The 21,861-nt window shown below is 42.5% G+C and overlaps 1 protein-coding gene across 5 annotated transcripts in view; it reads left to right on the top strand.

The window, feature by feature from the left end:
• Window positions 1–21,861, top strand: part of FBXW7 (F-box and WD repeat domain containing 7) — a 350,901-nt gene that overhangs the window by 75,581 nt on the left and 253,459 nt on the right. Inside the window, exon 3 of one of the 5 annotated variants that reach the window (XM_073605081.1) lies at window positions 21,726–21,816. The exons of the other annotated variants lie outside the window; for them this stretch is intronic. The gene's annotated coding sequence lies outside the window, so the exon portion shown is untranslated. The remainder of the gene's footprint in view (window positions 1–21,725; window positions 21,817–21,861) is intronic. 5 annotated transcript variants of the gene reach the window in all.

Raw genomic sequence — 21,861 nt, 5'->3', positions numbered from 1 at the left:
TAGAGTTTGGCTAGTGAGTTTTCTAATAAAAACAGTGGACTGCTGTTATTTCATGCCGTGACCTGTCAGTTTTCTTGAGGGAAATCCAAATCCAAGAAGAAAAATTTTAAAGCATGTCTAAACCCAAAAATCAAAAATGTATTATATTATGGCTTAGTCCTTAAAGCTGATCTCTTGGAACAAAAATATTCATGGTGTTATGTTTCTTAATGGCCACAAAGGATATGCATTGACTTTGTGTACCATAATCTTTTGAAACCCATGATATTACCATGTAAACGTACTAGTGACATCATCGCTGTGTTGTGCAGAGAGCAGAGTTGTGGGAGGGTCCCAGCAGGCTCCACCCACTACAGACTGCCTGCAGAAAACTACAGGAGGGGTGGGAACAAGACCAGTCACCTTGCCCAAGGAGAGAAAGTAGCAACTGGTCTTTGTTAATGGATAAGTTCACTTGTAAAAAGATGTGCATTATTTATTTTTTTTTTTTTTAAATTTTATTATTTTTTTTACTTGGAGCCTAGAAAGCATTTCACTGGTGATCAGCAGATTGCCAGTGCCATACAGGACTTCTGCAAACATCCTCAGTGTATCGGTCTGCTCTTACCTCGAATGGGCAGACAGAAAAACACTGACAGGAAGAATGAATGAACTATCAAAGTGCTCAACAACACCATGGTAACTCATTGAAACCACAAGCTGACAGCCACAAAGGCTCTCTGGACTTGTAGCTTCCCATTTACAGAGGACTGTGATTGAATGACGTGGCTGGTGTGATCAAATGCTTTTAAGGGCAGAGGATTGATTTGGGGTCTTTTGGACCACCAATCCCTCCATAAAGAGTACTTGTCACTGCCTTTTGCTATCACAGGGTATGTTTATTTCCCCTGTGATAACAAAAAAAGTGATGATAAAAAAAATTAATTTAAAACAACAGTGTAAAAATAAAATACATTTTTTTTTTGTTTTTTTAAAAAGCACCTGTCGCCGTATGCTAATGCGCAAAGGCAAACACATGCATTGGTCCTGCACGTGTGCAAACAACAATCTCCCCACACATGTGAAGTGTCACCGTGAATGTCAGATTGTGGGCAGTAATTCTAGTACCAGACCTTTTCTGTAAATCTAAAGTGGCAACCTGTAAAGGCTTTTAAAAAGCATGCATTGGGAGTGATGTCATTGCCCCCCCGGCCACTCATGTAGCCGGAGGCCGCGAACCCGGATGGAAGATGGGGGAAGATAATAGTCCTCTCAGCGGTGACATGGCGGCACTGGAGGGCTTTGTTCTAAGGTTAGTTTCTCATAATGTGCCAGTTTGCGATGCATACTAGCACATTATGCCATTGCCTTGCGGGAATTTTTTTTTCCCAGCAGCTGCAGGCTTACTGCCGCTTTAAAGCATAACATGTTTGGTAACGATTTACTCAGCCTAACATCAACATATATATGCTACCAAGCAATTGGGCGTTCTATTGTGTGTTTTTTTTTAAATTCATATAAGTATAATTGCGTTTTAAAAACTGCTGACCAAATACCTAGTGACATAAAAAAAATGCAACACCCAAGATTTTATTCTCTAGGGCCTCTGCTTTAAAGAAAATATTTAATGTCTTGGGGTTCTAAGCAATTTTCTAGCAAAAATATGCAGATTTTTACATGTAAATAAAAAGTGCCAGAGAAGGCCTGGCCTTCAAGTGGATAGTATGGGGTATCCGAGGATGACTGGTTGGTAAATAATACCCATTAGATGTCCTTTCAACAACACCTCTGGATTTAATAATTTTTTGTCATTTCTGTAACACACTTCAACTGTACTTGTTTGTGCACATGTTTTTTGTACAAATTTTGTCCTTTTAAATTTTGTATAAATAAAAATCTATTCTTTTTTAATCTTTTGCTAATAATTTTGCCCTTAAAATCCCATTATAGGAGGTTCTTTTTGTACTATTTAGGAATGGTGGCAAATCTTCACACTAATTTCTGAGAGTCTATTTGCTGAACAACACCTCTTAGGCTTGGTTCGCACTACTGTGTGGAGCCGCTCACAGCAGGGGTCTGGTGCGTCCCTGTTCACCGTTTTAGATCGAATTTTTGGCTGCCTTCGGACCTGAAACTGAGCCAAACACGCACAGGACTCCTGTTCAATTCGCTCCGCAGCTGTCCTGGAGCTGTGTGAACCGGCTCCATTGAGAGCCGGTCACAGTCTCCTGACATGCAAATTGGATGCAGAGAAACCCGCATCCAGTTCGCAATAGTGTGAACACAGCCTTAATCTTGAATGTTATACCCCAAGAGGGATTGATTTTCTTTTCTTGTAAGCCAAGGAATTCACAACTTGTGTGTTTATTTCTCAGTCATGTGTGGCCAGATCCATGATAACTAGTGAGCCCCCTTATCTATTGTCTTCACAAGTTCTTTTCTTCGGTCAACAATTTTAAAGCTGCACATTCTTCTAGTGATAAGTTATGTGGTATGTAATGAAAGTCCCTTACCAAAGTGGAGATGTATAATTTGGTATACTTTATATATGAGCATCTCAGCTGTTGCATACATCTCCAGTGCCAGTTTATGGCTTTTTGTGTTTAAACCACATTTTTCTAATCCAACATGAACTCAGATTTGGGGAAATTTAACTTGCCATACATACTTGAGTATAAGCCGAGTTTTTTAGCACATTTTTTTGTGCTGAAAATGCCCCCCTCGGCTTATACCCAAGTCTGTGTCCATCTGCAGCCTCATGCGCCTGATCTCCCGGCACTGTGACATGCGTCTGTCTAGTCGGCAGCCAGTGTAACAAAGCCCCGCCTCCACCGCATCCTTGTCCGTGACAGAACACTGATTCAGTTCTTCCAAGCAGTCAGAGTCCCGCCTATCACAGGCGAGGAGGAGGCGGGGCTTTGTTACACTGCCCTGCTGTCGACTAGACTGACTGTAACAAAGCCCCGCCTTCTCCTTGTCCTCGCCTGTGATAGGCGGGACTCTGACTCACTGCTTGGAAGAACTGAATCAGTGTTCCGTCATGAACGAGGGAGGAGGTGGAGGCAAGGCTTTGTTACACTGGCAGCCGACTAGACTGCATGTCACAGCGCTGGAGATGAAGGTACGTGAGGCGGCAGGCAAATGGGCACAGTGAGGAGGCATGCAGATGGGCACAGTGAGGAGGCATGCAGATGGGCACAGTGAGGCGGCAGGCAGATGGGCACAGTGAGGCAGCAGGCAGATGGGCACAGTGAGGCATGCAAATGGGCATTGTTGACCCTCTTTTCCACTTACAATAGCTGCTGCATTTCTCACCCTCGGTTTATACTCGAGTCAATAAGTTTTCCCAGTTTTTTTGTGGTAAAATGAGGTGCCTTGGCTTATATTCAGGTCGACTTATATTTGAGTATATACGGTAGGTTTACAGCAAAGTGGACTTTCCATTTAACTATCCGAAAATGTTGCTACAAGTCCTGATCATATGTAAATGTATCTAAAAAAGGAGTCAATATCAGACAAACCCTTAATGCCTGAGCTTGAGGATGACTGCCTTGTGAACATCTTGCTTTTTTTTTTTTTTTTTTGTGACCATCTGTTATAACATTTTTTTTTTTTTTTTTTTGTCCCTATTCAAACATGGAACACCTTTGTAGCTCCAATTTAGTTTAGAATGTAGCCAGTTCCTCTCCTTTCGTTCCTCTGTGCTTGGAAATATTGACTCCTATAAATCACCTGAGAGATTCATTCATTTAAAGTGGTAAATTCCCTCAGAATTTGTGACCCAGAAAGCACTTCAGGATCTGTACAACTTTGTATTTATACTTCTCACAATGACTGAAAAGTGTGGTTATCATTCTGACCCCTGAGGCCTTTCAGTGGAATGAAATGGCCAGCAGATAGGCAGAAGTCACAGCATAAAAGGAGATTTTTTTTTTTTTAAATATTGGCTTATATTGCATTGGCAAAAATAACTATTGTTTCTATTGATATTAGAATGCCTGTGTTAAAAAGTGAAAGTGTAAGCCGTGGCAATAGAAATGTATGGCGGGACTTTCAGAAAAAGTGTTTATTTTTCTGCTCTTTCTAAAACATTTATTTCCCTATTTTAATGCGTAATAGAATATGCAACAAAGCTTTCTAATTTACTGCCTGTTACAATACTTCACAGGAAATAAAAAAAGTCCAGTTGGTATGTCAATGTTTTTGAACTTGCTATTCTTGTGATAAGCTTGACAGTGCGCCTCTCCTCCCATTTCCTAAGGTTTCCGGAATAAACACTAATCCCTATATGTGACGTTCATTCATGAGGAAGTTCGCGTTCTGCCAGCCAGTAACAATCTATCCTGGGTTTTCAGCACATCCATTCTATTCATTATCTTCTGCTTGTTGTGCTTCCCTGCTAAACTAAGAATAACTGCTTTTGCAGTATCAGACCACTGGTGTGACCGTTGAATCGTTAAACAGAATATCATTTACTGTTTACTTAAATTCAAATTGCACATGCGTGACAGGTTTGCCTTTGTACTGGATATAGTATAGAGTGGATACAGCTCTCGCCAAAATATTTTATTATAAGACAGCAGTGTCCAATCACGTACAACATTGCAGTGATTCATAAATTAAAAAGAGCAAGGCCCAATGCGATTTTAAGGGGTGTAGCCCAGAAAAAACATTGCAGCAAAACAGAATACCCAGATTACAATGAAAAGCAATAAACCACCCAGATGGGTGCATCCAATTATCGGCTTCCAGCATGCGATCCTTGAAGATGATGGTTATCCCTGAAAACTGAGGACTCTGGGAAATGACACTTTACAGAAATCATAATGATTATCGACAGTGAAGGATACCGCTGTACCACTTTGAATTTTTTTTTTTTTTAATCTGAAAGAGGGAAAACGGGAAAGGAAGGGAGGGGGAAAAAAAGGCGGGGGGGGGGGGGGGCAGGGAGGTGTTGAGTGGAATAAAATGGATGGATTTCATTCACCTCTGACGTAAGAAGGGCCAGAGCAGCCAGCCAGTTAGAAGAGCTTTTCCTCATAAAGAATATATAAGCCTGTTCCATATAGTCCACGTTTTAGTATACACCGCACATTTGTTTTGGTTCATCAGTACGTGATCCTCTATTGATTTCAATTCCTCCACCTTGCGTAGCCAGAACCCAATGGGCGTAGGTTGCAGATCCCTCCACCTAAGGTAGATGCAATATTTGGCAGCATTCAGAAGATGACGCAGAAGTGATCGTTTGTATGGACACAGCCCTTTACTGGTGTGAGTCAGTCATAGGTATCTGGTTTTATGCAACACCTGTGTATATCTTTCCCTCTCTAGAGGGAGAGAGGAAACAAATGTAGTGTGTATTTAAGCACATTGCAGATTTTAAAACACAGCTGGGCTTTCCGAATGTATAGTTATTTTGTTTAAGCAGCCATATGGCTGCTTTACAACCTTGGCCCCTGGTGAAAGTAAGGTGTGTTGATTGGGATAGTTAGTAAAGGTGTTTGACTTCACCCTAGACAGTTATCACTGGAGCAAGTGCCCCCATTGGAAGATTTCTTTTCTGCCTAATTCACCAGAATGCACCAAAAAAAGGTGCACGTGCAATTTCTGGCAGTGCACCACCTCATAACGCACTTTCTTGCAGTTCTGCACATTTTCATGGGCTGCAGGGACTTTGTCGATAGGTTGCTTTGAAGAAAGCCATTCAGAACATCTCATTAACCTAAAGCAACAATGTGAATAGGCCCCCCAGAAAAACCGAGCTGCACATCAGGTGACATTCTTCTGAAATAAGTAATCTGCCCAATAACATCTTCTCGAAGACTTTTACAGGAAAAGGTGACATTTCTATATACGTTTTGTTGCCTCAGTCTCTGGATCTATTGAGAATTTTGCATGCTGTGCTTGAGAGAGAGACTTCTGCTTATGTACTGTTTCATCTGTTATAATCAGTTTGTGTTTTTCAGGTCTCTGACAAATTTGCTTTACAGGAAAATTTTACTAAGGGAAATATATATGCAACCCTTTCTTTTTTTGTTTTTATTCTTTATAAACAAGGTAGGTACAGAGTAGAACAGGTTTTGAATCTGCATAGTGTATTGACACATCACATATAAAAAGGGATGTACACAAGGAGGCCCAAATCCGAGCAGTCAGGTGAACCCAATATTAGTGATATACTTCTCTGCAATAGACATTGATAGAGATCTACTTGTAAATTAGGCATGTACTTCCGTTTTTTTATTATAAGACCAAGGAGATGACAACAAATCGAATGGCTAACATCCTCTGACGTTTGTGTCTGAGTGATTGTAAAGGCTCGTTTTTTTTTTTTTTTCCCCTATAAAAATTACAAACCTGTTATACTTACCTGCTCTGTTGCAGTGGTTTTGCACAGAGCAGTCTGGATCCTCCTCTTCTTCTCGTGTCCCTCTTCTGTGATCCTGGCCCCTCCCTCCTGTTCAGTGCCCCCACAGCAAGCAGCTTGCTATGGGGGCACCTGAGCCGAGTCACAGCTCCCTGTGTCCATTCAGGCACTGAGTCCTGACCAAGCCCGCCCTCTCTCTCCACTGATTGGCTAGCTTACTTTGACAGTAGCAGGAGCCAATGGCACGGTTGCTGTGTCTCAGCCAATCAGGAGGGAGAATATCTGACGGCTGACACACTCGTAGACATAGCTGGACAGAGAGGGACCTTAGGCAAGTATTGGGGGGGGGGCTGAGGAGGGCTGCTGCACACAGAAGGCGTTTTATCTTAATGCATAGAATGCATTAACATAAACCTTCTGCCTTTACAACCACTTTAAGGTATAAAGAATCTAGAATGGGGGTGGAAAGAGGGAGAAAAAAACGTGGTGGGGTTGGGAGAGGGCAAAAGAATGGATGGGAGGGAAAGAAGAGGTGGACAGAATAAGTTTTCCATCTCTCCTTGGGCCCACACCACTCAAGGAAGGCGAGAGTCTTCGGGCCGCTCAATAATGTCTTTATATTCAGCTTTGAACATAAATTCATACCAGTAGAACCATTTTTCAGGACTTTAAGACAAGGTCCTCCATTCTTTTAAATTCCTCAACCATGGCTAACCGTAGGGCAATATAGGGTGGTTGCCTTTTGTTTCCAGCAATGGGGAATACAGCTTGTGGTTGTAACAAGCAGGTAGGGTAACACTGAGCGTTTGTAGGTCTTTTTGGGTATGGTGTTGTGGTGCAAGAGAAACAGGGGTGATTCCAAGGGAATTGGAATGTCAGTAAATTTTTGTGTTCTATGCCTAATCGTAGACCAGAACTCTCGGAGCTTGTCACATGTTGAGAAAATATGCAGGATGTCTCAGATGGCCTCCCAACTGAGGCCTGAGGACTGTGGGAAAATTTTGTGAAGCCTAAGAAGAGCAAGATACCACCTCGTCAGCATCTTAAAATTTGTTTCCTGGTGTTTGGTTCATATGGAAGCCTTGTATGTTAAAGAATATTTGATCAATCTGTTGTGTTGAGAGAGTCATTTGAAGATATGTTAACCATTTGAGTATATATGGCAGCTTAAAGTCCCTAGGGGAGCATTAACGAGATTTTAAATAAGAGATACCGAGTGCCTAACGGGCAGTGGAGGAAATGCATTCCCGTTTGAATTAAGTCTCGAGTAAAGGCTTTGGCAGGAGGGCAAGAAGTAAGGAAATGTGATAATTGGTCTTCATATGCTACCATTTCTGAGCGTTCTTTGTTTGAACGTTTTAGTTGTCTGGCCAAGTGGTTTTAATACTGTTTGAGTTGGAAATCTAGGAGCACGCATATCTGGAGTTTTGAGTTCACATGTTACATACATGTTTCTAACCAGTGACTGTATTTAAGTAAGAGTTGGCCAGGCAGCTAATACAGGTTTCTGTTTCTAAGAATGGAAAGTCTATGCCCCATAAACACTTGATAACGTATAGTTGTTGAGCTGTAGCATGGATTTCCTTGGTTGCCAAGGAAACAACCACCTGCCAGTCATTGCATGCAAAATACTGGAAATGAAGGTTACTACAGAATTGGTTTCCTGGACAAAGTGCTAAGGATAATCTTGGGGAAATGTTATTTACATATTTTTAAATTACTATATTTTGGGAATGAAGTAGCATATATATGCTGAGATACATGGTAAGTGTGTAAATTTCCAAGTAGCTGGTTTGTGTGTGTGTGTGTTAGCCACCTGTCATTACCACAACCCCGTATTAAATGTTCACTTCTTTAGCCGTCTGGTGACCAGTTAAAAGCTTTTGTGAGCTGCCAGGTGGACATCCCTGCTGCTCTTTGTTGTTCAATCAATAACCACAGTCTAAAAATAAGAGGCGTTTTATATTGTATACGCAAATGGTCTGTTAAAATACCCTTGCTGTAATTTAACTTTGTTCTTTGTGGGTTGTACATTATAAAATAGGTATTTTTATGTGTGTTTTATCTTTAAAGATGTGGATCTGTATGGTGTTTTCAGTACTACCTTTAGGTAATGCTTTATGGTTTTAGCGGCATAGTTTGACATAATGTTTATACGATCTACAGCTCATCACACAATGATTTCTAAAGTTTATACAGTAAAACCTTGCATTTCGAGCATCATTTGTTCCGGAAACATGCTTGTAATCCAAAGCACTTGTATATCAAAGCAAATTTCCCCATAAGAAATAATGGTAACTCAGATGATTCGTTTCACAACCATTTATTCACAAGTCCTTCAGTTTATAGTCTATATAAAAAGATTATAGCAATGTGATAGGTTGTATAACCATCAAATGTCCATCCACAAATGGAAACCTCCACAGATTAGAAGCAAAATCCAGCCGGAGCTACAGAGTATAAAAGAGAAGAGAGGCGCCTCTAAGTGTAGGAATATGATTACATTTAATGAAGGTCTAACATTTAGCAACTCACATGGTTGATGATTAAGAGGCACATCTAAGTATGCAGGCATCTGGGGTAAAGTTGTCTACATAGACGATCCTCTGCACCACCTTCTCTCACTGCTGTCAGTCTGCAATCGTGACGGGGAAGACTACCCTGCAGTACAGCGATTTGAAAGCGAGGCTTGAAGTGCTTGTGGAGCGCAGCGTGGAAGGGATGACGTTGATGGATTGTCTATGTGGACAGCTTTACCCTGGATGCCTGCATACTTAGATGTGCCTGTTTTAATCATCAACCATGTGACTTGCTAAATGTTGTACCTTCATTAAATGTAACCATATTGCTACACTTAGGGGCACCTCTGTTCTTTTATACTCAGTTGTAACATGACTCTATTTGAATATCAAGACATCGCTTGTATATCAAGTCAAAATTTATGAAATTTTGCGTGTCTTGCAAAATACTCTCAAACCAAGGTTTTACTGTATTTTCACTCAGTGTATGGTATTTGGCAGCAAGCGGAAGTACACCTATCTGATCTATACTTGTATACAGTACTGTGCAAAAGTTTTAGGCAGGTGCGAAGAAATGCTGTAAAGAAAGAATGCTTTCAAAATTATATTTTTTTAATTGTTTATTTAAATTTACAAAATGCCAGGTGATCAAATAGAAGAAAAAGAGCTGTGTACTTGGGGGGGGCGGGGTGTGAAATAATTTCTGTTTAACTGGCCTGTGACATATGTACTCCTGAACCCTACACTCTGTAGGTAACGCACTACTGTTTTTATTAATGGAGCTTTTGGCATTTTTTTGCCAAAGTTCCAAAACACAACTCTGTCAATGTACACACTGGCTTTTAGCTGAGTTTAGGAGCTGCTGTGGTTAGGAGAGGTTCAACCTCTCCCTCCTGAATGCAGAAGAATCGTGTTCTGGATAGGAACATTTTGACCGCTGGTTGTCGGAAAGCATAAAATCGCAGCATGATTTTTCTGTGTTTAATGGCTGTGGGAAAAGGCGTGGCAACTGTACATGAAGCCATAGGCCGGCCATAGACGGTTCGAATATTGATTCGAACCATTTATGGGCAGGCTAAATGTACCAAGTTGATCGATCAATCAACTTGGGTACAACCAGCCTGCCGGATTCACTTGCGATTATCGCAAGATGCTGCTATAAGCGCCAGCGATAATCACTGTCTTCTCCATGCGGGGTCGGCTTCCTCCACCCCCTAGCCAGGAGAAGACTTGGCAGGAGGGATTCCCTTGTCTGTTTTGATGGGGGAATCGTACAAATTTCTTTTCTGCAACCCGTGGTTGCAGGAAGGAAATTTTTACCATCTGTAGCCTGCCTTAGTGTTCAGTGTCCAAAGCTTGCATATGATAAATATAGCTAAAAAATGTGCAGTATATTGAAATTGGTTGACGTTGTGCATTCTTTGTTATACTTAGTTAAAAGTCATTGTAAATTAGTGACAGAATCGCAGGGGTCCATGAAGTCTCAATAGTGATGTTGCTCAAGCTGAGATGTTTATGTGTATTCTTAGAAGTACTAGTGCCACTGTCTTTAATCTATTACACCTTTGTGTTTACATCTTTGAATGGATGGCTGTCCCCCTTGTGAATTACAAATCCATATTGTACAGCTACTTTGCAGCACCATAAGCGTTGCTATAGTGTGAATGTATCTTGGAGGAGTCACACAGTAATGAATGGGATATGTCCTTTCATAACCTTCTGTATAAACATGTCTGTTGCCTTCACATGACCGCTGTGTTCTCTGTTGTCGTTCAGCTCAGATGACACTAAATCTCTTGCTGATGTTCATTGTTGCATGAGCTAATTCTAGGGCACCTTTCTAATGCTTTCTGCACCTTTGCAGATGTGTTGCTAGATTGCATGGATCTCCAAATGTATTTTCTGGGTGTGAGGCTCTTTTGTACGAGAGTAGCCTTTGAGGAAATCTCATTATATCTCACTGAAGGATATCACAACCTGAAATATCTGGAATTCATTCCAGTGTCTAAAGCAGAAAAATAACTTATTGTGATGAGGAAAAGCTGTTCAGCCCTGCTGTGCTTATTTCCCTGGAGGAGAGCACTGCTCTGTCTCACAGCAATGATGCCTAGATCTCATTTCATCTGGCAGTTTTACACACAACAAATATATGGGCATTAGGGATAGCACTGGTAAAATGGACTCTTCTTTTTTTGTTAGCTTTATTTTAAGAGTGTCTCCTTGAAGGAATACTGTGATTATCAGTTGTTCAGAGGAATAACGTTATAAAGGAATATAAACTGTCTTTGATAGTATTTTCTGTTGTTTAAATAACAGGTGAGATATGGAAGCAGTGGCAGATTCAGTAACCTAAAATACTGGTTTCTGATTTCTTTTATCCATTATTTCTCATCCAGATGTATTTTCTTTCTTGATGGCACATACCTCCGGTGTGTATATCATTAGCCCCATGTATATACATCCTCTTAATCAATATTACAATAAAGTAGCTGACACACACAATCCAGGTTATAAATAATAGATTACATACTTTTGCTCTTCATATTTCCTTCCTGTGCTCTAGTGCTGATTTCTCCAGGAACACTAACTCTTCCCAACTGGCACTTTTTAAAGCAAATCCTTGATTAGATGGCCCAGAAATGTAATCGGTCTGCCTGGTCTACAGTGTTGTGAAAATCAACCAGTATTGGCTAGCCAGGGTAAACGCACCTCTTCCTCCCTTAACATTTATAGTATAAACTTGTCAATGTCAAACATTCCCTTAAAAATATTAGAGGTTTTCATTAATGTGAATTAAAGAACCATTATAGAAAAAAGGATGCAGTGCCTTTATGGACTGTTTTTTTACCTTTCAGCGGTTTTTGTCCAGTTTAAAGGCCCTTTCACACCAAGGAGTTTTTCAAGCGCTTTTGTGTTTAAAAAAAAAAAGAAAAAGAAGCTTGAGAAACTCCGGAAAAATGCTTCTCTTTAAAAATCAATGTTTTCACACTGTAGTGGGGCGCTTTTATTGTGGTGAAAAAAATCCTGCAAGCAGCAACTTTGGAGCATGTTTGGGGAGCTAAAAAAATGCCCCCACTAAGCATTTTTTATGCAGTTTTTGAGTCCTGCGTCCTTTAAAAACCACACCAAAAGCGCCCCATTAATGCATAAGCACTAACAGTGCGCATATAGTGCCTTGTGAAAGTATTCACCTTTTTTGGTGTTTCTCCAGTTTTATTGCATTATTACCTGGAATTAAGGCTCCATGCACACTAGACACCCAAAACACACTAATATTTAGCATTTTAGCAGCATTTAGGAGCCTTTTCAAAAATGTGTAGGAGCTGTTGAGTTTTTGTTAAAGAGCGAGAGGCCACAGATGTCCTTAACCAGTGAATAGCTGGTTGCTGAGGAGCAGGCCGGCAAGCCGTTCACCACATTTTTCACAGCAGATGACTTATTGGCTGTTAGTGGGGTTCCTCACTGACAGCTGAATATCATCTAAACAATTGTTAGCAATAAAAATTGTTAAAATCCATACCAGACCCCCCCCTTTCCAAAGCACCTTGCCCCCATGTTGATGAGGACAATTGCTTCTTCCTCACAACCCTGGGCTGCTAGTTGTGAGGGTGCGGGGGGAGGTGACACATTGGCCCTCTTTAACCAGGGGGTCCTCAAATCCCTGCCCCCTTATGTGAATGAGTATTGAGTACATTGTACCCCTACTCATTCAAGAAAAAAGGGTCAAAATGTAAATAAAAACGCACACACAGTTTTTGACTGTCCTTTAATAAAAAATCAAAAACTATGTCCCCTGTGTAGATCGATCACAGTGAACGCCGGCCGAAAAAGCACCCTCTCATGTTGAGGCATGTGACCTGGTATGTGGTTCAGGAGGGGGGTGGGTGCTTACTTGTCGTCTCCCCCCCCCCCCCCCCCCTCTGTCAGGCTGCATGCTTGGATGAGTCTGGAATGGATTTGGGGGAGGTGGGCCCGCGCAGTTGTTGGTTTTTTTTTTTGGCTTGGGTTTCCCCCTTAAAATTTGTACCAGCCCCAAAAGCGCTTGGTATGGATTTGGGGGGTGGGGGTTTCTTCATTTTTATTGCTGGCAATTGCTTTGTCTACTTTCAGCTGTCGGGGAAGCCCCGCTAACAGCTGATGAGTCATCTGTAGTTAAGGGTGCGGCAGCCGGCTTGCCGGTCCGCTCCCTAAAGTGGGGTTCCCATTTAATTAAAAAAAAAAAAATTAAAAGTCAGCAGCTACAAATACTGCCGCTGCTGACTTTTAATCGGTCACTTACCTGTCCCAGTGTCCAGCGATGCGGGGGATCGAAGCCCTGCTCCCCCCCCCCTCCGCTCGGCGGCATCGGCATTTTAACTGTGGGCGCCCGACTGTGGCTTCACAGCCGGTCACCCACTGCGCAAGCCGCGTGCCGTCACTGGCCCCGTAATCATCTGTGACCTGTCACGTGTCCCAGATGATTGACAAGAGGGAGGGTGGAGAGGCGATCTCCCTTCCTGCGCCGAGGGAAGTGATGTCACCAGCCCAGGCACCAAAGGAGGCAGACGACGAGGGACCCCCTAGCAACAGCCATTTAGAGGTGAGTAAAAAAAAAAAATTTTTCTCCAAATGTTTTTTTTTTTTTAAACACATTACCAAATTTTTTTTTTTTTTTTTTGGGGTGGAACTCCACTTTAACAACCAGCTATATAAACTCTTGTTAAGTATGCTGGCGGGCCGCTGGCTAAGAAAAATTAAAAAAACTGAACGGTGCTTAGCAGCTTTTCTGCTTTCAAATCGCTTCCAAAAATACACTTTTTTTTTTTTTTCTTCTCCTAGAAGCTGAAGCATGAAAAATGCTTTTAGCTCCCAATAGTGAAAAGAAACAAAATCCCTTTGTGGTGGACTTTTAAGGCCTTAAAAGTCCACCACAAGGGGATTTTGTTTCTTTTCTATATTATTGGATGTGGCACAACCCAATAATGCTCAATTATAGCCGACTCACCACTTGCTAGCTCCCGATAATGTGCATGGACACATAGGATAACACTATTTGCTTCTAGGGGCAGAAAACAAAAACAAAAAGTAGCTCAGAGGAGTTTAAAAATAAACTAATGTTCATGGAGCCTTAAATAGAGATTTTGGGGGACTTTTTTCCATGTGATGTACACAGCATACCTATGACTTTGTAGGTGCTATTTCTAGCAGACCGAAACAGGGTTTTTTTTCCTGAATTTAGTGCCATCCAGTTTTCCTTCAATCCTTACCACTCCCACAGCATGATGCTGCCACCACCATGTTTTCAGAGTTAATGTAAGTGCTGCATTTGCGCCACAAATAATGTTTCCCATTATAGCATAAAAGTAAAATTTCGATCTTATCAAAAAAACTTTCTTCCGTGTATTTGGGGTGTCTCCCACTTGCTATTTGGTAAACTGTAATCGCTTGTTCTTATTTTTTTCTTTTTTTTTTTTTTTTTCTTTAAAAGTGGTAATAAACCCAAAAGCAAACCTTTATTATATTGCAACTTACAAATTATTAGATGGGGTGACTGCATTTGTTTTCTCTTTTTAGCCTTTATTTTATTCTCACCTCATGATCCAGCCAGTATGTCTGTTTTTCATACCGCTTTAACCACTTAAAGACCATGTATACTGCGACAGGGCGGCTCTATTACACAAAATCACGTACCTGGACATCATACCCTGCAATAGATACTGTGAGCGTGTGTGTGCGCCCATTGGACAGAGGGGGAGTCAATCATCAGGTCTGGCATACTTAATGTCTGCTGGCCACCCACGATTGTTTCCCCAGTGAGGCAGAACGGAGACCTGCCTATGTAAACAAGGCAGGTTGCCGTTCTGACAGGGGAGGACACGGACATTCTGTTCCTGCTAAACTCTGTGTTCATCTAGTCAGTCCAGCCCCCACACAGTTAGCAAGCACCTCCTAGTTACACGCTTAACCCTTTGATTGCCCCTGGTTTTAATTCCTTTCCTGTCAGTAAGGTAACAGTGCATATTTTTAGCACTGATCACTGTAATAATGTCACTGGTGCCCAAAAAGTGTCAGGTGTCTGATTTTCCTGCCGCAATGTCGCAGTCCTGCTAAAAATCACTGATCGCTGCCATTACCAGTAAAAAAATAAATAAATAGGCAATAAAAATATCCCATAGTTTGTAGACGCTATAACTTTTTCAAAAACCAATCCATATATGATTTTTGGGATTTTTTTTAACCAAAAATATATGTAGCAGAATACATATTGGCCTAAATTGATGAAGAAATGTATTAGATTTTTTAAAAAAAATTTTATAGGGTGTGTTCTATAGGGGAAAGTAAAAAAAAAAAAAAAATTATTTTGTCGCTCTTTTTTTTTTTTGTTTATAGCGCAAAAAATAAAAACCGCAGAGGTGATCAAATACCTGTGCATTCTGCATGGACAAAGACGGCACTTTGCACTGATGTAGAGATAAGTATGCCCATGCGAATGAGGCCTTCATTTACTATAAGCTGAGCATACATGGCAAGAAATGACACCATGAAATTACAAGATCAATTCACATCTTTTGCAGGTTGGAAGGTTTGCCCTTCAGCAAAAGCCTTTTTTTGGCCACTCTTCTGTAAAGCGCCACTCCGTGGAGTGAACAGCTTTAAGTGGTCCTATGAGCAGATACTCGGATCTCCACTATGGATCTTTACAGCTTCTTCAGTGTTATCTTTGGTATTTTTGTTACATCTCAGATTAATGCCTTACTTGTCTGGTCTGTGAGTTTTGGTGTGCGCTTTTCTTTTCTCTGGTTTGTAGTGGTTCCATATTCTTTCCATTTTGTTTTAATAGTGCTCCATGGGATGTTCAAAGTATGGGATATCTTTTTAGAAGTCAACCCTGATCTATACCTATCAACTTCGCCTCTGACCTGTTTGGAAGTCTACATGGTCTTCATGTTTGTGTAGTGTTGCAATCTCAGGGGATTTAGAACAAGTGTAGTTATACTAGCATCATCTGACGGATTATGTGACACTTTAACTGCACACAGGTGGACCTTTTGCAATCATCTAATTATGGGACTTCTAAGGTTTTCTTTTTTTTTTTTGCCTACGCTTCTATGCTGTACCCGTGTTTAGGATGGCACCACTGTATGCATGATTATAGCAGCAGTGAGCCATTCATTTTAATGGCAGACTGTATGCTGCACCTGAGCCCTAACACAGATGAACGCAGGACTCCAGGCATACAGCTACACACATGTTGTAAGTACAATTATGTGAACTTAAAGGTAGGTCAGCTATTTTACGTAAGATGGACATGTACTCATTATTTTTTTCAGAGTACCCCCCTGCTGCTTTCTGTTATTTTCAAATTTGCTATTTTAAACCTCTAGATTTGAAAAGCCACAGTGGCCAGAAACATCATACAGGGTTAACAGTAAACAATTTGTTATGCATCAATTACAGGTGCCTAACATAATGTAAACAGTAAGGCCCCTTTCACACTTATACGACTTGTCCCACGATTTTGTACTGCAAAATCGTATGACAAGTCATTCTCCATGATTTTCAATGACTACCATTCATATTGGCACGACTTTAGGTAAGCACAAGCCTGGCTCGCTGATCGGGAAAGGAAAACCTTTTTCCTTTCACGATGAGCAACAGGCAGTGCTGGCAGCTGTCTGGTATGAATCCTGAGGGGGAACTCCACGCCAAGTTTTAAATAAAAAAACTGGCGTGGGTTCCCCACCAGGGGCATACCAGGCCCTTAGGTCTGGTATGGATTGTAAGGGAAACCCCCTACGCCAAAAAATCGGCGTGGGGTCCCCCCCAAAATCCATACCAGACCCTTATCCGAGCACGCAGCCCGGCCGGTCATGAATGGGGGTGGGGACGAGCGAGCGCCCCCCCACCCCCTCCTGGACCGTACCAGGCCGCATGCCCTCAACATGGGGGGTGGGTGCTTTGGGGCATGGGGGCACCCTGCGGGGCCCTCTCCCCAAAGCACCTTGTCCCCATGTTGATGAGGACAAGGGCCTCTTCCCGACAACCCTGGCTGTTGGTTGTCGGGGTCTGCGGGCAGGGGGCTTATCGGAATCCGGGAGCCCCCTTTAATAAGGGGGCCCCCAGATCCCGGCCCCCCACCCTATGTGAATGAGTATCGGGTACATGGTAAGTGTCAATAAAAAACACAGTACACAGGTTTTTAAAGTAATTTATTAGGCAGCTCCGGGGTCTTCTGCTGACTTCGGGGGTCTTCTTCCGACTTCGGGGGTCTCTCCGGCGTCTCCTCCCAGTGTCCTGATCTTCTGCCAGCTCCTCCGCTATCTTCTGCGGCTCAATTGCTAGCGGTAGCCTGGACTTCTGCCTTCTTCTTTTCTTCCAGAGATGTTGACACGACGCTCACTCCAGCTGGAATGGTCTCTGAACGCTCCGCAATGGACTTATATAGGCGGTGACCCCGCCCCCTTATGAGGTCACTGTCCCGGGGCATGCTGGGACTGCCGTCATAAGGGGGCGTGGTCACCGCCATCACCCGGTGACCACACCTCCTAAAATGTCACAGTCCCAGCATGCCCAGGGACTGTGACGGCATAAGGGGGCGGGGTCACCGCCTATATAAGTCCGTTGCGGAGTGTTCAGAGACCATTGCAGCTGGAGAGAGCGTCGTGTCAACATCTCTGGAAGAGAAGAGGGAAGAAGACGATCCAGAAGTCCGGGCCACTGCTGGCAAAAGAACGGCAGAAGATGCGGACACCGGGAGAAGACGCCGGAGAGACCCCCGAAGTCGGAAGAGGACCCCCGAAGTCGGAAGAAGACCCCGGAGCTGCCTAATAAATTACTTTAAAACCTGTGTACTGTGTTTTTTATTGACACTTTTTTCCCTAGGTGAATAGGTAGGGGTACCATGTACCCCATACTCGTTCACATAGGGTGGGGGGCCGGGATCTGGGGGCCCCCTTATTAAAGGGCGCTCCCAGATTCCGATAAGCCCCCTGCCCGCAGACCCCGACAACCAACGGCCAGGGTTGTCGGGAAGAGGCCCTTGTCCTCATTAACATGGGGACAAGGTGCTTTGGGGTGGGGGGGCCCGCAGGGTGCCCCCCATGCCCCAAAGCACCCACCCCCCATGTTGAGGGCACACGGCCTGGTACGGTCCAGGAGGGGGGGGACGCTCGCTCGTCCCCACCCCCATTCCCGACCGGCCAGGCTGCGTGCTCGGATAAGGATCTGGTATGGATTTTGGGGGGAACCCCACGCCGATTTTTCGGCGTAGGGGGTTCCCCTTACAATCCATACCAGACCTAAGGGCCTGGTATGCCCCTGGGGGGGAACCCACGCCAGTTTTTTTTATTTAAAACTTGGCGTGGAGTTCCCCCTTATGATTCATACCAACTACTGTATGTTTTCATTTGTTAATGCCAAAAATGTGGCAAAGTCGTACAAAGTAGTACTGCTCCCAAATCGCAGTAAAATTGCGGCCGCAAAATCGCGGTAAAATCGCTCGACTTTGAAGTCGTATAAGTGTGAAAGGGGCCTAAGTTCTGTTTATATCCGTTACTGATGTAGATACATAAAATATTTAAAGTGGAGTTCCACCTCAAAAAATAAAAATAAAATAATGTAATTAAAGTGGAGGGCCGCTGAAAAAAAAATATTAAAAGCCAGCAGCTACAAATACTGCAGCTGCTGACTTTTAATATATAGACACTTACCTGTCCAGGGAGCCCGCACTGTCGGCAGCTGAAGCCGATCTGTCCTTCGGCTCTCGGCTCCTGCCGGTGCCATCCTCGGTAAGGGAATAGGGAAGTGAAGCCGTGTGGCTTCACTTCCTGGTTCCCTACTGCGCATGTGCGAGTCGCGATGCGTGTCCGCTCAGGTCCCTGCTGTGTTCTGGGACCTGTGTGTCTCCCAGAATACAGCGGGGGAGGACGGGGTAGGCGCCGGAAGTGGCATAGATCACCAGGAAGTGGGAGCAAATACCTGTATTAGACAGGTATCTGCTCCCTCCTCCCACCTGAAAGGTGCCAAATGTGACACCGGAGGGGAGGGATCCAAAAAGTGGAAATACCATTTTTGGGTGTAACTCCACTTTAATGTGCATGAAATAAATTAAAAAAAAACATTTGGAGAATATTTTTTTTTTTTTTTTTTACTTGCCTTTTTATACCTGTTGCTATGTGGTCCCTCGAAATCTGTCTCCTTCATCACCTCGGCTCCTGACGTCACTTCCCTCGGCGCCTCCGCTCGCTACTGCTCCTGGGAGATGTGTGTCATCATTTCCCAGGAGTCAGTGGGCTGCGCCGAGGGCTAGGTTGCCATAACAACGGGGTGGGCACTTCCGCTGCCGCCACCACCCGTTGTTATGGCAACCTGTATACTTTAAAGTGCCGCTACGGTGCATTACTGTGCATGCGCGAGAACGGGGCAGTGCATGCTGGTCCAGCAGCAGCGCAACCAGAAAGATAGTGCTTGTGGGCTTCACATGCCCACAAGCAAAATGGAACATGCCAGGGATAAAAAAAAATCAAAGACATCGTTTGATATAAATCGACAATTGAGCGGACGTCGATCGCTTATGACAGTGAGTCATATAAATAATAGCATTTTCAATAATATATTTGTACAAAAAAAAAAAATTGACATAGTTGGAACTCCGCTTTAAGGATAGCCTAAGTTTATCACATCATGTCATACCTGTTCCAAACACTGTTTTTTTTTTTTTTTTGTTTTTTCAATAGTATACTCCTTCACAGTGTATTGTACGCAGGTTCTACAGCATTTATTATTATTTAAGGTACTTATATAAATCAAGTTGATTTAAATCATCATTTTTAAAGAGCAGCTGTCCTCCCTGTACGGCGGCTGTCAGCAGCTTCTTCTCTGACCCTCTGTTTACTCACCGGCAGTGCCGTTCACTTTAATGGGACGGCTGGTGATGCGGCAGTGACACAACAAGTTGAGGGATGTAGCGACAGCAGATGAGTGGATGCCCGCTAACAGGCGCTGCCATGATGGATCTGAAATGATAGGTGCTCTTTATATGTAAGGAAGTTCCAAACAAAATGAAGGTTTCCGATTTTAGAATAAGCTGTCAGGTTAGTAAAACAGCGATATCAGAACCCGATTCAATCTGACAGGTTATAGTGTACATAGATTTGAAAAACAATGGAATAAAGGAATATTCCTGAACGTTGTTTTATCTCATGGTTACTGTGAAATTGTGTGAATTCATCAATACAGTGCATGTTCTCTCAGTTTGCAGAGCTTGGATTCATAGAATGAGTTTACCAAAAATGTAACTCTTGCAGAATATACAGGCTCATGCTACATAACTAAGCTCCAATTCATGCTCAATAAACTAAATCATTAATGTATCTTAAGTGGAAAACTATCTTTAGATTTAGTTTAGTTTTTAGTTATTTTTCCTCCAAAAGCATTTATTAAAATAAATTTGTTTCAAAATTAAAAAAAATCAGATTATAAATAAAAAAAAAAAAAAAATCAGACAAAAACAATAAAAAAATCCATTGATTTTTATCCACCCTGCCTTCTGTGTCCAGGAACACCCCAGTACCCCCTTATACTTACCTGGGCTTGATCTCGATCCAGTGTATTGCACCAGAGCAGTGACATCACAGGGCAGATTGATATCGGGAGCCATTGGCTGCTGCTGCTTTCAATTAAATTCTATGAGGGAGTGGGGGCAGGGCAAAGCCCAACTTTCTGCGTATTTGGACAGGCAGCGGGGCTTGGGAGTGAGCTTGCACTAGTACCCTTCACTTCTCCTTAGGTGGATGTCATATGATGTCCAAGAGGTGGTTAAATCTGAATGATTTCAGATATCTTTTTCTGCCGGCGATTCCCTATCATGTAAAATCAATTATAGCGCCTGTTCAGCTGATTGATTGTTTTTACAGGCAGTGTCCTCCGGTGGCAGCCGATTACCATAGAGTATACCAGATGGTCCCCGGCAGTCTCTGACATTTGGAGGCTGGATGCGACGTTATGACGTCACATCCGGCCTCAGCAGATGTAAACACTGCTGTTGCATCAGCTAGAAAGCTGAGATCGTTTTTTACATTTTTTTTTATTTCAGGCTTTCCAGCCTAGAGGCGAGATCTGGGGATTTAAAGACCTGTCATGTCCTATTCCTATTACAAGGGATGTTTACATTCCTTGTAATAGGAATAAAAGTGATCAAAAAAGACAATTTAAAAGGAAAGTGTTAAAAATAAATAAAACTAAAATGAACAATACATTTTTATTTATTTTATTTTTTAAAGCACTCGCATGCGGAAGCGAACGCATACGTTCGTTGCGCCGGCTTATGTAATTGGCGTTCAAAGCACACGTCGGGTATCACCGCGAATGTTAGAGTGAGAGCATTGATCCTAGCCCAAGACCTCCTCTGTAACTCTAAACAAGTAACCTGTAAAGATTTTCAAAGCGTCGCCTATGGAGATTTTTAAGTACCGAAGTTTGGAGCCATTCCACGAGTGTGCGCAATTTTAAAGCATAACATGTTGGGTATCTGTTAACTCAGCGTAACATCTTCTACATTATACAAAAAAAAATCGGGCTAACTTTAGTTTGTTTTTTATTTTAATTCATGAGACCCAAAAAAATTGTTGCACAAATACCATGTGACTTAAGGGGTATGCAAATCTTCGTGTTTTTTCACCTTAATGCATCCTATTGAAGAGCTCTTGCGGGGAGGAGCCGAGACAGCCACCGAGGGACCCCAGAAGACGAGGATCGGGGCCACTCTGTGCAAAACGAACTGCACAGTGGAGGTAAGTATGGTATGTTTGTTTAAAAAAAAAAAATAAAAATAAACCTTTACAACCCCTTTAAGTTGCAACAACCACCATTTTATTCCCTAGGTTCTCTGCTAAAAAGAAAACATAATGTTTGGGAGTTCCAAGTAATAGGCTCGTTATGGAAGTGGTTAACAAGCTGCGTTGCACTTAGCAGGTAAGTATAACATGTTTGTTTAAATAAAAATTAAAGGCTTAGATC

The sequence above is a fragment of the Aquarana catesbeiana genome, linkage group LG01 (genome assembly GCF_042186555.1).
Source record: "Aquarana catesbeiana isolate 2022-GZ linkage group LG01, ASM4218655v1, whole genome shotgun sequence".
Classification (NCBI taxonomy): Eukaryota; Metazoa; Chordata; class Amphibia; order Anura; family Ranidae; genus Aquarana; species Aquarana catesbeiana.
This window is presented reverse-complemented; position numbering and strand designations above follow the sequence as displayed.